Source organism: Pleurodeles waltl, chromosome 5, assembly GCF_031143425.1.
Source record: "Pleurodeles waltl isolate 20211129_DDA chromosome 5, aPleWal1.hap1.20221129, whole genome shotgun sequence".
Taxonomy (NCBI): Eukaryota; Metazoa; Chordata; class Amphibia; order Caudata; family Salamandridae; genus Pleurodeles; species Pleurodeles waltl.
The window spans coordinates 1,753,982,278-1,754,001,757 of NC_090444.1; the positions used below are offsets into that span (position 1 = coordinate 1,753,982,278).

Below are 19,480 nucleotides of genomic sequence, written 5' to 3' on the forward strand. Positions count from 1 at the left end.
CTTTTACTTTTCATTACATTTCATTCTGTTCTATGCACAAGTAATGATGCTATTTTATTTATATGCTTTTTATATGTACCTGTACAAATGCAAATGAAAATCTTTGAATAGCTATCGGAACACAATGTACATCATCTGATTTCTTTTTAAGCTGCTCCAAGTCTCTGGGCTTTAAGGAACAGCCATAGATCAACCTTCTAACACGCCTGTGCCATACTGAGTATATTTGAAGCATTTAACCTTTATATATATATCTATATATATATATCATGGAACTGTATTCAAGAAACCCTCTCAAATCCTTTGCAAACGTTCTGAGCAGAGCAAGTGCACTTTGTGATTGTAGGAAACCTGACATTTCCACATTGGTCTGCTGACAATTTGTGAGCACCATGAAACCCCTGTGCCTTCTCCTCTTCGCTGGGATCCTCCTTATTGCAGCCACTGGTAATATCTGCAACATTAGAAGAATGGATTATTAATTGTAGTGAAGATGTAAGATTTTGCAGAGTGTACTGTTGTTTGATTGTATTCTTTCAGTCACCAAAAGATGACAGCAGGAATTCTTGCAAACAGTCTAATAACTGGCAATCACTCTGGGTAACATTCCAACCTATTGCCTTTTACTCATTGTGCCAATCTAGAAAAACACCTCTCTTATGTAAATCAGTATTGGCCCTACTCTTCATTAGAGCAATCTATCCCATACTGTTAGGTGAGGACCCCACCAGCAGGCTACACAAGCACTCCAGACTGGTTTTGACCTTGTTAGCTCTCATCAATAATGTATAGCTTTGGTCATATGGCATTATGAGCAAGGAACCCAGTTCTGGACATAAATGAATACGCTATGAGCTTATCTTCATTTATAGTTAACCATTTTGCTATATATTTAATTTTGGTAACAACATGTTTATTTTGTGATGGGAGTAGGCAAATAAGAAGAATCAGAGTTCTACCATTATATTTGTAGCCAGAAACCTTGACAAAAGAGGAGGCACTAGCCTTGACCACTAAAACTGCTATATTTGGGTTGAGTGTAATGACCAATACATCGTCGCCATGTGCCAAAGATTTGATTTCATTGGTAAAAAAAGGTATAAGGGGGATTGTCAATACAACCCATCAGTGATCATTAAAATGGTTCCATGTAGAGTCCGTAAAGGACAGGAGACAGGGGACATCCTTGTCAAGTTTATGAGGATATTAGAAATACAACTGAGAGGTGTTTGTTAATGGCTGCTACTGCTGGAGGGGCAGAGCATGTAGCCTATATCCATTTGATAGAAAGGCAGTGGCAGCTTATATTGTCACAAGGCTACCAATAAAAATGGTAATTTCACTCTATCAAATGTCTTTTTTCATCAAGATATAAAATAAATAGGATGTTGTATGAGCATTTGCCTAGTCGATCAGAGTGACAGCTAGATTGGTATTTCCTACTGTATCTTGACCTGGCATAAACGCATGTTGCTGAAGAATCTCTAACTGGGTAATAAATGTATTGGTTCTCATCAACAGAAGATGTGCATAGTTTTATGGTACAATATGTAGTGATATAAGCTGTTATGAATTTAGTTCTCAGGGAGATTTGACTTTCTTAAGGAAAACCCTAATTTGAGTGAGATTCCAGGATTTGGGGGCTGTTGCTTTCTTAAATACTGCCTTGCGTAAAGAAAAAGGCCTTTTCATTAATCCTCACTTTGCATAACTCACTAGGCAGTGTGCCCATCCAAGCCACTTTACTTAGCAGAACTGATTTACTATAATCCTGGAGCTCATCTAGAGTTACTGGAGCTTGCATGAGGTCAGGACTATTTAGTCTTGTAATTATTTTAAAGTCTCCTAGTCAGTATGGTTATCTATTGAGGTACTGTAAAAATCTGTGCAGTATTTTTACAAGGCAGTAATATTGGCAGATGTTGTTAGACAAAGTTCCCCTTCCTGAACCATAATCTCTAAAATAACCTGGTGGGTGAGGTCTTGATAGCTGGAAGCTCATAGTGAGAATGGCTACAGGTTTGGAGTTGTTGATTAGCTTTGATGCTCTAACTTGACAGCTACCAAGGGTTAATTTATCCTTTATTGTATGGTGCTGTGGATTCAGAGTTTGAATAAATAGAGCATGTTTTTTCAAAATCACTAATATAAGTTTTACCTGTGTTTTTATAGCATATGTTTGCTGTTGGGCTGTGTATTGTATAGGAAAACCTTGGATAACCACCTTTATCACATTCCCAGCTATACTGCCTGAGGCTGGCTTGATGTTACACTTCAGGTACTCTTTTATGAAACCCTTGATCTGGTTAACATATGCATCCTCCTCTGAAGAACAGTACAAAATGTCCATTGTGGCCTTTCTTGTGAATCACCTGCTGACCTCAATTTTAAAGTCACAGGTCCATGATCAGAAACTCAAATCGGCCCATGCATGACCTGTGAGTACTCTAGTAAGGCAGGACTGACTAAAAAGCAATCAACTTTTGATGATGGATCGGAGATTACAAGGAATACACAATCTCCTGAAAGTGTCTTCTCATCCAGGGGTCAGAAACATCTAGTAATGTGGAAAGTGTTGAGAAGCTATTTCAAACTCATGACAAGCACATGCCATCCAGTATTGGTGATATCTAACTACAGACACGGGATACAACTGAAATCTTGGCTATTATGATATTTCTTGAAGTTGTTAGTGTGTCTGTTAGATCTGAATAAAAGGCACAGAAAACTCTTTGATGGGGCCGTATACTGAACAGATATGCAATTCCGGTGTACCAATCATACTCCAAAAATAATCTAATAGACATTGATACCTATAGTAACGTAGATAACTTTGAGAAACGGTTCAAACTAAATATTTTGGTTGCCTTCACCAAAGCCATTGTTTGAGAAGTAGCATCTGATGATTTAGCCCCCAAGTGTGAAAAAATGCCACGATTTCCATAAGCGACCTTGGTTTTCAATAATCAAGCTCGTCTTTAATTTTATTTTGCATAGCATACACATTTAGCCCTTTACCATCAAGCGTAGCAATTCTTAAATGCTTAGACATGACTATATATCTATAAATATAACTTTATCAGATTTCTAGCTCAAGCACAAAACTGCCCTTTTTCCCCATTTTTCCACTACTTTTCCTAACACATCACCCACCCATCCCTTATGGACGGCAAGTCCAATGTGAGCTGAGACCTAGTGAGGCCTTGTACAATTACTCATGTCTTCTGGTTTGGGAATGTCTGTAGCAGCATTCCAGGATGCAGCTTAACTGTTACTCACCCATATCCAATTTCTTTTGATTATTGTCTACATCTGACCTACTTTAGATGAGAACTGATTGTTCTCCTTTTTAATGAATTTTAATAAGAAACTTGTGAACTTTTTCTAGTTCATGAAAGACATGTGCTTGTCTCTGCCAAGTCGTTTTCAAACTAGTTAAGGGTAATATGGAACCTGGAAACTCATTTTATGCAGTTTCATGTAGTTTTATGTAGTTTGAATTGGCATGATTTCATATCTCCTAATTACTCTGCCATACTACAGGACTAGTCAAGAAATATGGAAAGCAGTATCCAGCTGAAGACTTAAGTCACCTTTATTCCACATGCTTTAGACAGTATGTTCTCCTTAGTGAGAAAGTCTTGGAAAAACTCTCCATCAGTTATGGATGGAGTGCCTGATTTCGAGGCAGTGTACAGAATCCAACATGTGCTAGCACGTGGCAATCATTTTTGTGTACAGTTCTTTTTCTTCCTCCAATATCTCATCCCTAAATAATTGGGTGGTCCACCTGATTAGGGATTCCCCTTCTGTAGCATCTATGATGCCATCAGGAATCCCTACTATCCTCTTATTAATCTGTCAATAATGTCTTTTAATTTCCTCACACATTTGAGGCTCTTTATTCACAGATTTTGCTGTATTATTTCTTTCTGTATTTAGATTACAGCATCACAACCCATTCTTCAATGTGTTCTCTTACAATCATCCCAATCTTTTCAAATATTTTGTGTTGCTTTCCAGTTAAATACTCACAATTTTACATATGTTGTTTATGTGTAAATTTAATTTCAGTAACTTGTTTTATTATGAGCAGAATTTTTGCTTTACTTCCAACTATGATTTTCGAGATCATTTTGGCACTTGATGGCCTTGCTGGGTTTTATGTCATCTAACTCATTTCTGTTGATCAGTTACTTGTCTTCAAAGCTAGAATCTTCCAAATTTCTCACACCAACTGAGTCAGTGAAAAGATGTCGAAACCATAAGTTTTCTTGCAGGACATGCAAGGTGTTGGTTGACGGTACTCTTTGTTTGAGAGTGGGACCTTTCGTGGATTTTTTGCTTTCTTCACTCTCCTCCTTGTCTTGTTTTCTTCATCTATCTCATCAGAATTTTTACCAGCAGTTTGTTGCATAACCAAATGCTGCCTTTCAGCTTTGATTTCGCCTTTGGTTATGCTGGGTGAATTTTAGCAAGCCCAAACCTCTTGAATTCAAAATTATTCCACTTGTTTTTTTATTCTCTCCCCTTCTGTTGCAGTGCTATGTTCCTTAGGTTGCTCACTAATATTTAAAGTCAGGTCAGCCCTGAATGAGCTTGGGAATTTTGGGCAAGATGTACGAACATTTAAGTTGGCGATTTCCTAATTGCGAATCTTTGTGATTCGCAATTAGGAAGTTGCAAACTGGGATGTACAACACTGTCCCAGACAATGTTTGTGATTTCCAATGGGTCGCAAATGGACCTGCCTCAGAAATATTCATGAGGTAGGTCGCTGTTTGCGCCCCATTAGGAATGGCCTACACTCCTTGGAAGGGTGGTCTGCTGGGGTTAGCAGACCACCATGTCTGTGATTGCTTTTTCAATAAAGATATGTTTTTTGTAATGCATCCTGTTTTCCTGAAAGGAAATTGAATGCAACACAAAAATGAAAAGTTTTCTTTTAATTTTATAAGAGTAGACAGTGATCCGTGGGGACACTGCCTGTTCTTAAAAATGTTTTTACCCACATTCACAATGGGGATGTGGTCCCTTGGGTACACTTTCCTGTTTCGGATGGGTTACCACCTCCTCTATGGATTCAGTAAAATATGAATGTCTTGTGACTACATTCCAGTCGCAAAACATTCATACATACCAGTGCTATTCGGTATTAGGAAGGGATGCCCTAAATACGATCCTTCCTAATACCGAATTGCAAAAGCAAAATGTGATCGGGTAAGTTACTGAGTTGCATTTTGCCTTTAGTACATGCCAAAAAGCATTTTAGCATTCACAAATAGCCCGATGGGCTGTTGGCAACTAGTAAAATGGTTTGTACAAGTGACCCTTAATCTAATTTCTGTTCAATGAAAGGCCACATGTTCGGTGTGGCTGTGATGTTTGTACCTGGATTATTGCCTTAAAAGAATAGATTTCCCTGTTTTTTCTGTCAACGTAGACAACGGATGGGGCTCCAGGCCGGAGACAGAGGAGGAGGATGTAGTTGGTGAGGACTCCAAGGGCACTGTGACCCTTGCCAAAAAGAAAGTCCTAGAGCATGATGAGGTTAACTAGCCTGACTGTCCCCAGCTCTTGCTTTGGCAACTTCTTGGAGCTGCAGATCCATGGAAACGGGTATAGCTTGTAGGCACACAGGGACACAATGGTATGGAAAGTAGTAAGACTATGGCAAAAACCTCCAGTAATACCTCAAACACTATAAACACTATAAGCGTCATTTATTTTGACGCTAAAGCAGCGGTAACTTAACTCCATATTTATATTTTTACACTAGACTCATCTAGCATCAAAATATTGGAGTTAGTGCCATTTATAGGAAGCGCCAACCCACCTTGCATCAATGAGATGCAAAGTAGGCGATCTCTTCCCAGCGCAATATTTAACACAAAGACTCAGAAACGGCACGCAACTAGGACGTGGGCCTAAATAATGGCACTAAGCCCGATTAGCGTCATTATTTACCACCTGGTCAGACCAGGTGTTAAAGTGCAGGTAGGCCCATTTCCATGGGAAAACACCATGGGATGGGCACATAGATGCCCACCCCAATACCCAGCATCACCATCACCAACACCACAGGGACACTACAGGAGGAGGGAGCCCATCCCAGGTAAGTTGCAGGTAAGTGTACATGCATAAATGTGGTGTGCCACTGGAGGCCCCTTACATGAGGCCCCCTGGCTGGCACTGGTATGTTGGGCTTGCCCTGGGGACACTGGTCTCCTGTGCCGGGCATTGGGGTAGTGGTAATGACTCCTGTCTATACTTAGACAGGAGTCACTTTTTGGCTGCTTCTGCATCAAAAAATGTTGCTAGGCTGACTAGCGGCAGAAATGTTGCCGCTAATCAGCCTACCATCATTTATTACCCACTAACGCCATTTCCCCTAACGCCATCTGTCACCAGCTAGTGTCTTTTTTGAGAAGCTAACCATTCTTTAGCGCCATTGTGCATCATTTCTTTAATATGGCGCATGGATGGCATTAGGGAATGGCGTTAGCTTGCGTTAAATTATATGATGCAAAACTGCGCAGGTGCAGTTGTGTGCCATTTTTCATAAATATGGGCCTATATGTAGGGCTGTTTCCAAAGAGGACACACAAGTCTTTCCACCTGGGGGAGGTTTACTCACTGTTATATTATTTCCCTTCTTGTTATTGGTCGGGGTGAAGGCAGTAGATTAGGGACGAATGGAATAAATGGTACATGGGCAGTTTTAAGTAGATGACATGATTAAAAGTGGGACTCAGCCGTGATGTACAAAGTAATGACACTAAGGCCCGTATTTATACTTTTTTAGCGCCGCATTTGCGGCGCTTTTTGACGCAAAAACGGCGCAAACATACAAAATACAATTGTATTTTGTAAGTTTGCGCCGACTGTGCGTCAAAAATCGACGCAAATGCGGCGCTAAAAAAGTATAAATGTCGGCCTAAATGTGGAGGGTTGAACCACCCAACAAATGTGCTGACATTGAGGATTTACTTTGGTATGACATTGAAAAGGCAGGACTGAAAAGGATTCAGGCCTTCTCACTCACACTACTCAGCAAACCTATTCCAGTGTCCCACATATATGGATTTTGTGGCAGGTTTCCTAGTGACCAAGATGACATCCGCAACCTCTGATGGCAAAAAGAAGGACTGCAGTTGGCACCACTCAATCTCTAATACGTGCAGCTGTGAGAACTGGGGTGGAGGATCAACCATTCTGCTGTAAAACCAGATACAGTCTGTGCGGTGAGACCCAGGCATGACCTTCTAATCTGAAGAAGATCATTTGTGTCACTTTGGGATGAAGTTCTCCCATTACAGAGAAGGCCTTCATAAAAAGATGAACTTCCCACAGTACCAACATATTTATGTGTAGACATTGCACTGATGTGAACTTCAAGCTCCGTGTCGTGATGTCACACCGATGGGCACTCCATCCCAACAAAGTTTTAGTAACCATGGTAACTTTGACCTTCAGAGGACTGAAAGTATGACCTCCTCCCGGGGCATGATCACCACCAAAAGAAGTGTTGCAGCGCAAGGAGAACAAGAATCACACTCCTTATAAACATTAAAACAGGAAATGACAGACAGGAAGAAAAAAGATGCCATGTTGGATTGGGAAAAGGACCATAGGAGAATATAGAGAAGGTACCATTTTGGAAAAGGATCCTAATGCATGCAGGGAAAAGGGTAGAAGCAAGGCATGCTGGGATAAAGAAGAACATGGCTTCTAAGTGTAAAAAAGGAAAGAAAGAAGAAAAAGAGAAAGAAGAGAAAAGAAGAGAAAAGAAGAAAAGAACAGGCTTCACCAGGTAGGTGAGGAGTCGGGGGAGGGGTGCCTACTTCTAATTTCGAGGGCACGCCACGCTCTGAATTCGCCGAGGCCCAGTGCCCACTTTAGGGCCTCATGTGAGAAAATACAAGAAAAAGGGAGCCTGGCATGCTCGGTGGCCGAGAACATGAACCGTGGCTCCAGCCGCGCCCCAAGCCGATCGCTATGCTCGGGTCGCGGTGGGCCATTACAGGACTGGAGCAAAGGATGAGTTAATGTTTCAGTAGATGATTACTGGAGGATCAAAGAACATCAGAAAATGGTGAAAAGGAAACACAATTTTTATGCAAAACGTGGTGAGAGAGATAGATGTCAAGGTAGGAGAGGATAAGAGCTCCAGTTGGGATGTGATCTGGATCTAAGTGCACAGAACCTAGAAAAGTAATCAAATTGTTTAGAAATGCCATCAACATGGAGGACGGCAGAAAATGGGTGGTACTATTGAAAAACTATGATTTTGAAAATGATTCTCAAAAACCATTTCCAAGAGATTCTTTTCTAGAAAAGAGTCAGATGATTGTGAAGGATCTACTGAATTTTTGGGTGCTTCATCCCAAGAAGAGGTTAATCATTCTGGCAACAGCAGCAACAGGTTGCCACAAGGTATTAAGCCAAAAAGATTACGTAGAATTCCTAATTAACTCAATGACTATGTAAGGACATAGGGGGTTATTACAACTTTGGAGGAGGTGTTAATCCGTCCCAAAAGTGACAGTAAAGTGACGAATATACCACCAGCCATATTACGAGTCCATTATATCCTATGGAACTCGTAATACGGCTGGTGGTATATCCGTCAATTTACCGTCACTTTTTGAATGGATTAACACCTCCTCCAAAGTTGTAATAACCCCCTTAATGTATCTTGTTTTGACATGCACTGTAACACTGTGTGTGCCTTGTTATTCTGCTTTTCAAGGAAACTAGTAATTGAATGGAAATAAATGTCTTATTTTATTGTTAGTTAAATTATTGCTTATTTTCTTCTTTAATTGTTGTTGTATAAAGGGAAGATGTGTGGTATTACCCATGCCTCACACCTCTCTCTTATCTGTATTCTTTATCGGGGCATAGCCTTCTGAGTTCTACGTTGGGAACTCGGTTGGGATTTGAGATGTGAAATGTTAGTAGAAGTGAGCTGTGGATGAGGCAGTATTAAACCCAGCTACTTCTACATCTCAGTCTCTGCATCTGTTCAAATACCACAGTATGACTTCTAGAAGTTGATCTGAAGCCCAAATTATGCCAGCGGCAGATGGTGCGCTGAAGAGGTTCTATGACCAGCACAGGGACCCTGCCTTCACCAGCCAATCATCCAAGTACTGAAATATATGTGCTCATAAACTCTGCAGTGAATCCGCCCCCACAGTCAGCACCTTGATAAAGACCCAAAGTGCAGTTGTCATGGAAGAACCTGGTAGCACTGGTAGTGCTGAAATCCCACAGTAAACCACAGATAATTCCTGTGAGCAAGAATTATTGTCAGAAGAAATATTTGTTCTAGAGATCCAGCCAATCCTCCATACTTGCGGCCAACAAAACAAGTCCCAAAGACAGCATTATGAACTTGCCTGTCCTAGTGAATGGAAAAATTGAAGAGGCCAGTTTCCTGGTGGGTTTGAGCCCTTCATCTTTCTTTAAAAAGCAGTAGAATCCTGTACCCCTTTCTTTTAAGGTCATCACTTCCATCAACACTTTGTTTGTCAGGTAAAAACCACTATCTCTAAATGTGAGACATGAGCTAGAGATCATGTCCTGGAGAAATTAAAGCAGTCAAGAGAGGGGAGGACAGGAAGGGTGTAGCACTTGCTGTAGAGCTTGACCATCCAGAGATCAATCTTGTTTATCACCCTTTGATAGAGAAATAGGATACTCTCACTCCAGGGAATCTAGTGGTGTAGTGGGGAGTTAATGTTCATGTGAATCACTTGGAAGGCAAGGCATTCAGGCTGTGGCCATGGATTAAGCCAGTGTCTGTGGAATCCAGGCCGTTATTTACTAATGGAGGCATTGAGACCATCATTGACCAGATCAGAATAGGGCTTTGTTGTGTGGCCATGGAGACTGATGGTTATTTTTTTCAAGTTGCAACAGAGTTTGGGTATAAGACCCAAATGGTACATAGCCATTGCAGCAGAAAAGGCAAGGCCTTCAGAGCCTAAAACGTGTTTAGCCCATGCAGGCCAATCTCTTAATTTCTTGAGCTATAGGGGCCATAGGAAAGGTCCTTGAGTTTAACCTTGGACCACCAGACTCTTTGGAGTAAGATGTAAAAAAAGTCATTTTGGATCATAAAGGGGCATGCAGGTTGGTATCATTGAGTTATTTGCTCATGGACTGACTGAGAAGAGTTTTTCACATGCAGACAAAAATGGGTCCAGTAGCGATTCAATGAAAGGTATTAGGATCTCTGAAACTGTAGATGAATGTCACAAAATGTATGTCAAAATATTATATTTGCCCTCAGTAGTGGGCAGGTGCATTTGAACATTTCCGGAGCTTGTTGTTTCACTGGTGTGAACAAAGAGACTTCCTTTTAAAGAGGACCAGAGTGGTAAGGAATGTCCCCTTTTGGAAATTTATCCACACAACCTGCATTTTGTAAATTCAGGAAAATGTCATAATCTGTATCTTAAGAAGAAGGAGCTTAACTTTTAAAGTCATCATCTTCTGTGAGGCATTGATGCAGCATTTTAATCAGATCAAGAGCTTCTATCCAGTTGATTATCTGGGTCCTAGGGAGGAGCTCATTCAAGGATCATCATTGACAGGGCAGGACTGGGAACCCAAATCAGCCTTGGAAAATGTAGTCAGAACAGCCCCCATAGTGTGCATAGCAAGCGAGCCTTGGGTAAAAAATGGCAATAACTGTGCATCCTACAACATACTTTTCATTATATATTCAATTGTCTTAATTTTTGAAGCATAGTAAATGATGACCTTACAGTACACCAGGATGCAGCAATCTTTATTGAGGTTCTTCAATGATTCCCTTACCATCACCCTCCAACAATGCCTCTCATCTCTTAGCCCCTCTCTCACATGTACTTCGTTTGTATTATATGTCCTCTCTTACCAGCTTAGGGTGTTGGAGCACTTTATATCATACACACATACAGAAACAGTGAATCATACGTGTGTAAATCAGGGTATGTTGACAAGGGTGATGACAGGGTGTAGGATTCATATGTCATCCATACTTGCAGACATTTATTGAGAGTGCTTGGTCGGGGGAAGCATAAACTCAGTATTCAGAATGTAACACATTGGAGAGGTTTGACTTTACTAATAATTTATTTCTACCCAAACAAACCATCTTTAGCAAAATTAGGATAATCAAAGACTGGAAAAAACATAACTTTCTAACCTGTACCATGCAGTTTGCACACAGCTTTTTGATGGCAGTCCATAGCTCTCTGTGCTAGATTCTGATTGTAATTTACGAAGTGCACAGCAACAAATGGACCTCTGTGACAAAAGTAGTCTCACTGAGATCGCACATAAAATACTGTTCTGTGATCTGCATAGTACACGTTCTTTGCAGCAGGCATATTAACCCTCTGCGGTACCATAGATGAGTCAAAACTGCCACCAGACAAAACCCTGATCTCTCTCCAGCAGGTACATTACTCACCAGGCGTGGCTCCCAGCGCGTTGAAGGGGCGAGGTGATGGAGTGGGGGGAAGAGGGGAATACATATTAAAATAATATAAAATAAAAATAAAAACACTTACCTGCATGCCGCCGTGCTGTGCCACTCCTCCGTCTCCTCTGCTGCAGGCAGGCACAAGCTCCCAGCCTGCCCTGTGGCCAATCCTGACGATGCTCAGAGTAGCGTTAGGATTGACTGCGAGCACCTGTGCCTACTCTCTCCAGTCCAGCAACACAGTGCCGGGTTGGAGAGCGCACATTGCGCATGTGTGTTTGGCTGGCCCGAGACGGCCGGCCAAACATACATGTGCAATGAGGGGGAGTGCTGCGCACTCCCCCTCACTGCTCGTCACCCGTGGCCCACCCATTTACAAGAAAACAATAATAAACACAGTTTTTGCAGCTGCCGCTAACCTGCCCTAACGGAGAGGCCCCCCCTGTTATTTAGCAGAGTTATTTTGCCACTTTTATTGTTGCCTGAAAACTGTTTGATATAAAGAAGGAGCTCTGCAGTGCTTTTAAAACTGCTGCACTTCTACAAGTAACCAGTAACACAACCAGACCCCACCCTTCCAGCTTCCTGGGGCCTGGTACAAGCAGTCTGGCCTTGAACGTTGAAACAGTCTCAGACATTTTCTTGAGCCCTCGGACAATATGAGCCAATTTTAAGGGTGGAATAAAGTGCAGGAATTGGCTTGGAGAGTGTGGCACCAGAGGCGGTGTCAATGACGGCACAGGGTGGACAGAGGCTAGCACTTTGGAAGGTGCTTAAGTCTATAGAAATGGCACCAGAGCATGTGGATGTGCACAGATGGAAGGGGTGGAGTGGCTGGAGTTGCCAAACCTGTAGTACTGGATCCACCTTTGCGAGCTGCCCAGATGGTAGCAGGGCCACCCTGAAGATGTCCAACATGGCATGTCGGATAAGCTCGACCTGTGCCAGATCTCCCCATTCTTAGTTAAAAAAAAATGTTATTTTAAGTATTAGAGTTTCTAAGATCAGAATCAGCTCTGTCTATGCGGAAGAGATTAGTATCAGTGAATGGCGTAGATTAGCTTAATGATCCCAGGAGCAGGAACCTTTGCTGAAGAAACAAGAGGGCGTACGTTTATTAGGGATCTTTTTTTTTAAAGATTTCTAGCCAGGGCATTCCCTATCAGGAGATTTACCTGGCGGCAAAGGGACCACCTGGCATGTTAATGTGGGTCTTGGCCAAAAATGAGTTGGCCTCCCTCTATCTAATGGATTGTGGGAGCATCAGGGAGCAGGAGGAACAGATAGACACCACATGTAGAAGTCATGATGGTACATTAGGAGATCTTCTTTCAGCATCTGCGTTAGGGGTTGAACCCTGACAGTTTCAGAGGAGGCATTTCACCTTGTTGTTTTAAAAGCTGAGGAATTGTGTTGGTGAAAAACAGACAATCGTAGAAAAAAGTGAAATGATGCCCGCACACCACTGTGAGCCTTTATTGTCACAGTCATCACACCCTAGGCGAGCGAAGTGATATATTTTTCTCCGGTGGGAAACACTCAGGACTTATTTACAAGCCCCTTGTGCCGCCGGTGCGTCACTTTTTCCCATATAAAAAGTGACACACCAGCGGCGCAATGGGCTTGTAAATAAGCCCCTCAGTATTTTGGCATTGCTTTGAAAGCCCTTTGACTTGTGCGTGCCCGTGAGTAGGACTTGAACAACGTTGTTTGCATGCAAGCAGTGTAGACAGTTTATTGTGGATGGCAAGCCTCCTACTGGATTTTGTAGAGTGTTTTGTGGGTTATATTTATATGTTGCACCAATAAAACAATTGTTCTTTAAGTGTGTCACAATACATCCAATGTACACGGTACAGGGATGGTTTAGGCATTCAGAGAACACCCAAAGGGTAAAGGGTATAGTGGGGGTGGAAGAGGTAGTGCACGCGTTTGCACTTTTGAGCGCACGCACACACACACACACACACACACACACCCACACACACGCTCTATCTCTTTCTATGTCTCTCTCTCGCTCTCTCCTCCTCCCTCAGCAGCGGGTGGGAGATGCAAACCACCTTCAGAGAACTGTTCTTCTCTAGTTCTGTCTTTTTTTTCTGTGGCTCTCTTTCAGCAGATACAGGCACACATTTATGGGCTGTCTTCACTATTAATGCACTAGCTGCCCAGAGGCTCTCCCTATGGAATGAGTTTGACCTTTGCTCTCCAACCACTAAGTGATTTATTGTACATCTGGAGACGGATTTTCCAACTGTGGGTGTCTGTCTAATCAGATAAAAAGTACAGTTTCAAACAGGCAGGATGACCAGGGTCTTCCCACATAAACCAGCATAAGTGTTGTGCGGGCATCATTTAACTTTTTTCTACGATTGTCTGTTTTTCACCAACACAGATTCACCCTCATTTGAAGCGCCCATGGACATATCTGCAGTGAGTAAAACAGAATTCAGTCCATCATTTGTCAATCTTCACAGAGAACAGTTTCATTCAGCATAGGCTAGTAATATGATGTGCAGTATAACTAGTTTCCAGCTCATTCAGTCCACTGTTTGCAGGATGCCGCCTACATTTATGTGTGTCATTGCCCCCCCACCCACAAAAACGCGTCAGTAACTAGTCCAGCTAGGTATGTGTGATATGGGCCCCAATTATCTCTTTGGTGGCTACAGCTTGGGATAGTTCACTGTATGTGCCTGACTACGTATGATAATACGCCATGTCCTTGTGCCAATTCCTCAAGAGAACAAGATCTACCCGTATGTTCACATGAACATGGGCATAAACATGACAACATACACACCTATTCAGGTGAAACTTATTCACAATCATAAACAATGAAGCAGACAATTCTGCATCATGTCAATCAATGAAACCTGCTTTTTTTCTCTTCAAGATAGTGTGCATTCTGTCTGACATTAATCCGTCATAGAAAGCGCAAGCAGTACTTGTAGTAAATATCAAACACATTTTTCATTCATAAATATCATTGAACAAAATCATAGAAAAAACCTTTTTGAGAGGTGAAAAATGTGAGACAGTGATAAGTGCACCCCAAGTGACCGCAAACCAAAACCAAGGCAAAACAACGTGATTTACGATATCATGGATTGATTTGTGTACTGGTACACAACTTTAGACATCCACAATTGTTAAGGGTATAGATGTACACATGGGTTGTTGCCCTATGTGAAAAAACATCAAAGAGGTCTGTCTATTCAAGTGTCAGCAGCGTTTCAACCCTATGTAGGGATATCAGGGTCTCATCAGGACAAGCAATGACCTGGGTGATTAAATAAAAAAATGAAAAATTATCAATATCCCAATAGCATTGGACCACAGTGGGTTGATATGACTTAATTATACCTACTTGTTACCCAGTCAACAGGGACTCCGAGTAAGACGTCTAAGATTGTAGAAAAACAGTTGTACAATAAGGGGTCCAGGTGGTACCTGTAGGAGAGGGGGCACCATCGAAGTAAGGAGATAGTGGCTTAAGCATTAAGAGCTATGGATACATGCACTGTAATAGTTATGTGCCTCTTATTCAGCATAGACAATGCCCAGAACACCCATGTGGGAATATGTAGGCTGCACAAATTATTCTCCGAGTACCGAGGCATGCAATGGCCCAGGATAGGAGAAAGGAATAAAATGATAAAAGGGTTAATCAAACCAACTAGGAAATTTCCCGAACGATTAAAAAGAAATGATGACAGTGTCGTGGGGCCTGCATTGGGTCTAGATGCTTAAAGATGAAGCACAATTGGTGCGCTCCCGGTTGGAGACCCGCCCAAAGGAGAACAAGAAGAGCTCTCCTGCTGGTCCCTAACTATAGACAAGCAGAAGCAAGGATACCGTCTTCACCACAGAGCAGCAGTGCATCCATTGCTAGTTGCCAATTGTTGATCGTAGGTCTCTTTGCTAGGCCAGTCTGATCTTAGACATTCCCACCCTACGCGCTTCCTGCGCACATGCTTATAGTCTCGACACTATGGAGTCTAATGACTGCCAGGGTTGAGGTGGTGGTCGGACCACCACCAATGCAGCGGTCTGAGCGCCATATTACGGCCGTGGTGGTAGCGCGGCAGTCAGACCACAAGCACCGCAGATTACGACTTCACGTCGGTCTGGCAGTGATGCAGGTCCCAATCTGCCAGGGCAGTGCTGCAAACAGCACTAACCTGGGGATTACGACCCCCTTCTCTGCCAGCGATTTCATGGCGGTAACACAGCCATGAAAAGGCTGGCGGAGATGGGGTGCGGGGCCCCAGGGGGAGCCCTGCATTGCCCATGCAGTTGGCATGGGCAGTGCAGGGGCCCCTCTGGCCAGCCCTGTTGCAATGTTGACTGTAGTGTGCACCCTTCGCACTACAGCATTACCTCCGGCTTTATTACGAGCCGGAGACAATGCTGTAGGCCATTTCCTGGTGGGCCAACGGGCGGAAATTGAGGGGCATATTAATACTCTGCTTGCACCGGATTTGCGTCATTTTTTTTAGGCAAATTCGGCGTAAAACTAAGACCATATTAATACTTTGACGTTAGACCTCGCTAACGTCAAAATTTCGCAGTGTGCGTCATTTTCTGGATGCGTGAAACCACCTTGCATTAATGACATGCAAGGTAGGCGTTCCTGTCCAAAAAATTACTTAAACACCCGTGCGCCACATTTATCTGACCGGGCAAAAATGGCCCACGGCTGGTAGGCGGAGCCGGAAAATGACATAAATCCCGATTTGTGTAAAAATTAACGCCTGGTTCAGGGCAGGCGTTAAGGGACCTGTGGGCTCTTTTCCATGGTGGGAGACCATGGACACAGTCCGCAGGTGCCCTTCCCTGCACCCAGGGACACCCCCTGCCACCCTAGCCCACCCTTGGAAGACACCCATGGATGGGGGGACCCATTCATGGTGAGTGCAGGTAAGTGCAGATAAGTTTATATATATATTTTTTTTTAGAGTGGCATGGGGGGCCTAACTTGGGCCCCCCTACATGCCACTATGCCCAATGGCCATGCCCAGGGGACATGAGGCCCCTGGGCATGGCCATTTGGCAGGGGGGCATTACTCCTGTCTTTGCTAAGACAGGAGTCATTTCCATGGGGGTTGTCCGTCAAAAAATGGCGCAAGTCAGGTTGGAGCCAATATTTTTGACACTAACCTGACTTGCAGCATTCTTTGGCACACAACCCCCAGTCTTCCCTTCGCCCCTGCTGCCGGTTTGAGTAATTTATTTTGATGCAAACCAGGCCGCAGCGCCGGCTAACGTCATTCCATAAATAAGGCGCCTGGCTGGCGTGTCGGAATGGCAAATAAATCCCCCTTTGTGGATATGCCTAGGTCCCTCAGTGCCCTTGCAGTGCCTCATTCCTGACCAAGTGGAAACCATGTGAACCAGTCCAGAGGTGTCAGAGGTGAGTATAGCAGCGAACCCGCCTGTCTCTCCAGGAGTTGAAGCCAAGCACTGAGGGTTGTGTTCAACAAGTCACTGCCATAATGACGAATTAGTTGATGGAACATGAGCTGGGGCAGCATGTGTGGAGTCGCCACACTAAGCTCTAACCACACATGTGGTATGTCCCATGGGCCATTGACCCAGTAATGTGTACATTTTTACTTCGCAGCCCAATAGTACACTTTGAAGTCAGGAGCATTGGGTACCTCCATATTATAGGGTAAGATAAGAGTTGTCCACCCTGACTGCGGTTGCTTTCCCATCCATGCTAAACTGTCCATCAGGTACCTAAGTTAATCAAACACTGAACGGGTCAGAAGGAATGGAAAATTCATGAAGAGGAACAGAAAGCATGGCAAGACTACCATTTTCATAATAGCTAGGGACCCGGCAAGCAAGAAAGGCAATCTGAAACAGCTGTCCAGAGGGTCCAACAGACACTGCATCGCCCTGCTATAATTATCCCACATAACGACCACTTGGTCCATGTGCACCTGAATCTCCAAATGATGTACTGAGTCTTCTGTCCACTGCAAAGGATAATCAATGGGTGTCGGCTTCATGGACGAGGTGAGTGGGAATAGGACAGATTTACCCCAATTCACTCAAAGTCTGGCATGATACCCAAACAGTACCACCTCTCTGAGCATAAATTACATTCAGGGTCATGAATGTACAGCACAGGCCAAAACAATTAGACTATAATTGGGGAACCATAGACGACTATGTGAACTCAGAACTCACAAGCCAACGGTTCTGCAACCTAGGGCATACAATGGAGGGGTAACGGGACATCCCAGTTTGGTGCCCCTTGTAATAGAGATGGGAGCCGTGATCACATCATTGACCCTGACCTGCGCTGTTGGTTGTACGTATAGTTTCCTGTCCTGCTGAAGAAATTTTTTGCCTACCCCAGTACAGAGCAGAACCGCGAGCATGTCTCCCTACTCTACAAAATCAAACACTTTTTCTGCGCAGAGAAACACTGCCACAGTTCTAGCTTCAGGGTCCATATAGTGTATTGCACCGAATAGTGTCCTGATATTAAATGAAAGACTTTGACCTGGGAAAAATCCTGTGTGCTCTGCGCCTACCAACCCAGGCAGCAGCTGAGCCAAGTGGTTGGTCAAGGTCTTGGTGTATAGTTTAGTATCCACGGTCATGAGTGACAGTGGCCTATACAATGAGCAGCAGTCTGCTGGTTTATCCCATTTTAACAGGACCACCCGCAACGCATCACACATAGTGGGGGGGCATAAAGCCATCTTCGTTCATTTCTTTGTACAGTGAGCCTAACGCCCTCATTACGACCCTGGTGGTTGGCGGTAATTTTGGGAAAGGCACTGGCAACAGGCTGCCGGTACCTTTTCACAAATTATGATATTAGTGCCAATGTACCACTCCGGCCGCCAGGGTGGTAAGGTGCCGCTGGACTGGAAACTCCGGTCTCCAGCCAGGCGGCCTTCACAATCCCACCCTCGGGATTATGACCCTGCCTACTGCCATGGTTTTCGTGGCAAGCGTACCGCCACAAAAACCATGGCAGTAGGCACTATCAGTGCCAGGGAATTCCTTCGCTGGCACTGAAAGGGGTCTCCCCCACCCCTCTCCCCAGAGTCCTCCCCCACCCTCCCCCTCCCTCTCCTGCCCCCCGCACATTTACACACCCATACGTGCACACATACACAATCATACACACATGCATACCCACATACACCCATGCATGCACACATACACACCCACACACCACAACACACACCGACATACATTGTCGCACACATGCTTTCACAACACACAACATACACGTACACTCACATTCAGTCATTCACGCCCGCATTCAACGTGACTCACACCCGCATGCACGCATACAATAACAGACACACACCCACACACAGAACACCCCCACACACGCACACACCATCCCCCACCCCCCTCTCCTGTCAGAGAACCCGACTTACCTGCTTGCAGGGGGTCCTCCGGCAGCAGCATCCGCCAGAAAAACACAGCCAGGCCGTATCATTGCTCATGATACTGTTGGCGGTGTTTTGCTGGCGTGGTGCTGCTGCTGGCAGCAGCGCCACCTTACCGCCATCCGCCGCCATGACCGTCGACGGTATTCCACCAGCCTTCTGGCGGAATTCCGTCTACGGTTATAATGTGGGTGGGTGGCTGGTAGCCACGGCGATGGAATGGTGGTGGCCGTCGCCATGGCGGTAGGCAGCAGTTACTGCCAAAGTTGTAATGAGGGCCTAAGTGTGGTATGAGTTGCTCTTGGTACGCTTTACACTGTGAGCCCAGCAGTTCCCGGTGCCTTTTCCGACGTCATGTCTCTAAGGGCAGGGCAACGGGTCCATAAGTCGCTCTCCATGTTCCGCCATGAGCCACTTCATAGCTATGTGCGGAAGATAATCTGTGACAGCATCCTCATCAAATACCAACGGCGACAGGTATAAATCTACCTCTTCTGCTGCACACAGGATCTGACCATGCTCATCCTGTATTTCTAGAATCATATCATTCTCCAGTCTGCAATGCAGTAGTGAT

General features: G+C 44.0%; 1 long non-coding RNA gene across 1 annotated transcript in view; it reads left to right on the forward strand.

Annotated features, from left to right (window-relative positions):
• The first annotated feature begins 315 nt into the window (after positions 1 to 315).
• LOC138297434 (uncharacterized) overlaps positions 316 to 19,480 on the forward strand; it is a 43,469-nt gene continuing 24,304 nt past the window's right edge. The window contains exon 1 of the long non-coding RNA XR_011204102.1: positions 316 to 447. This is a non-coding gene — a long non-coding RNA (uncharacterized lncRNA). The remainder of the gene's footprint in view (positions 448 to 19,480) is intronic.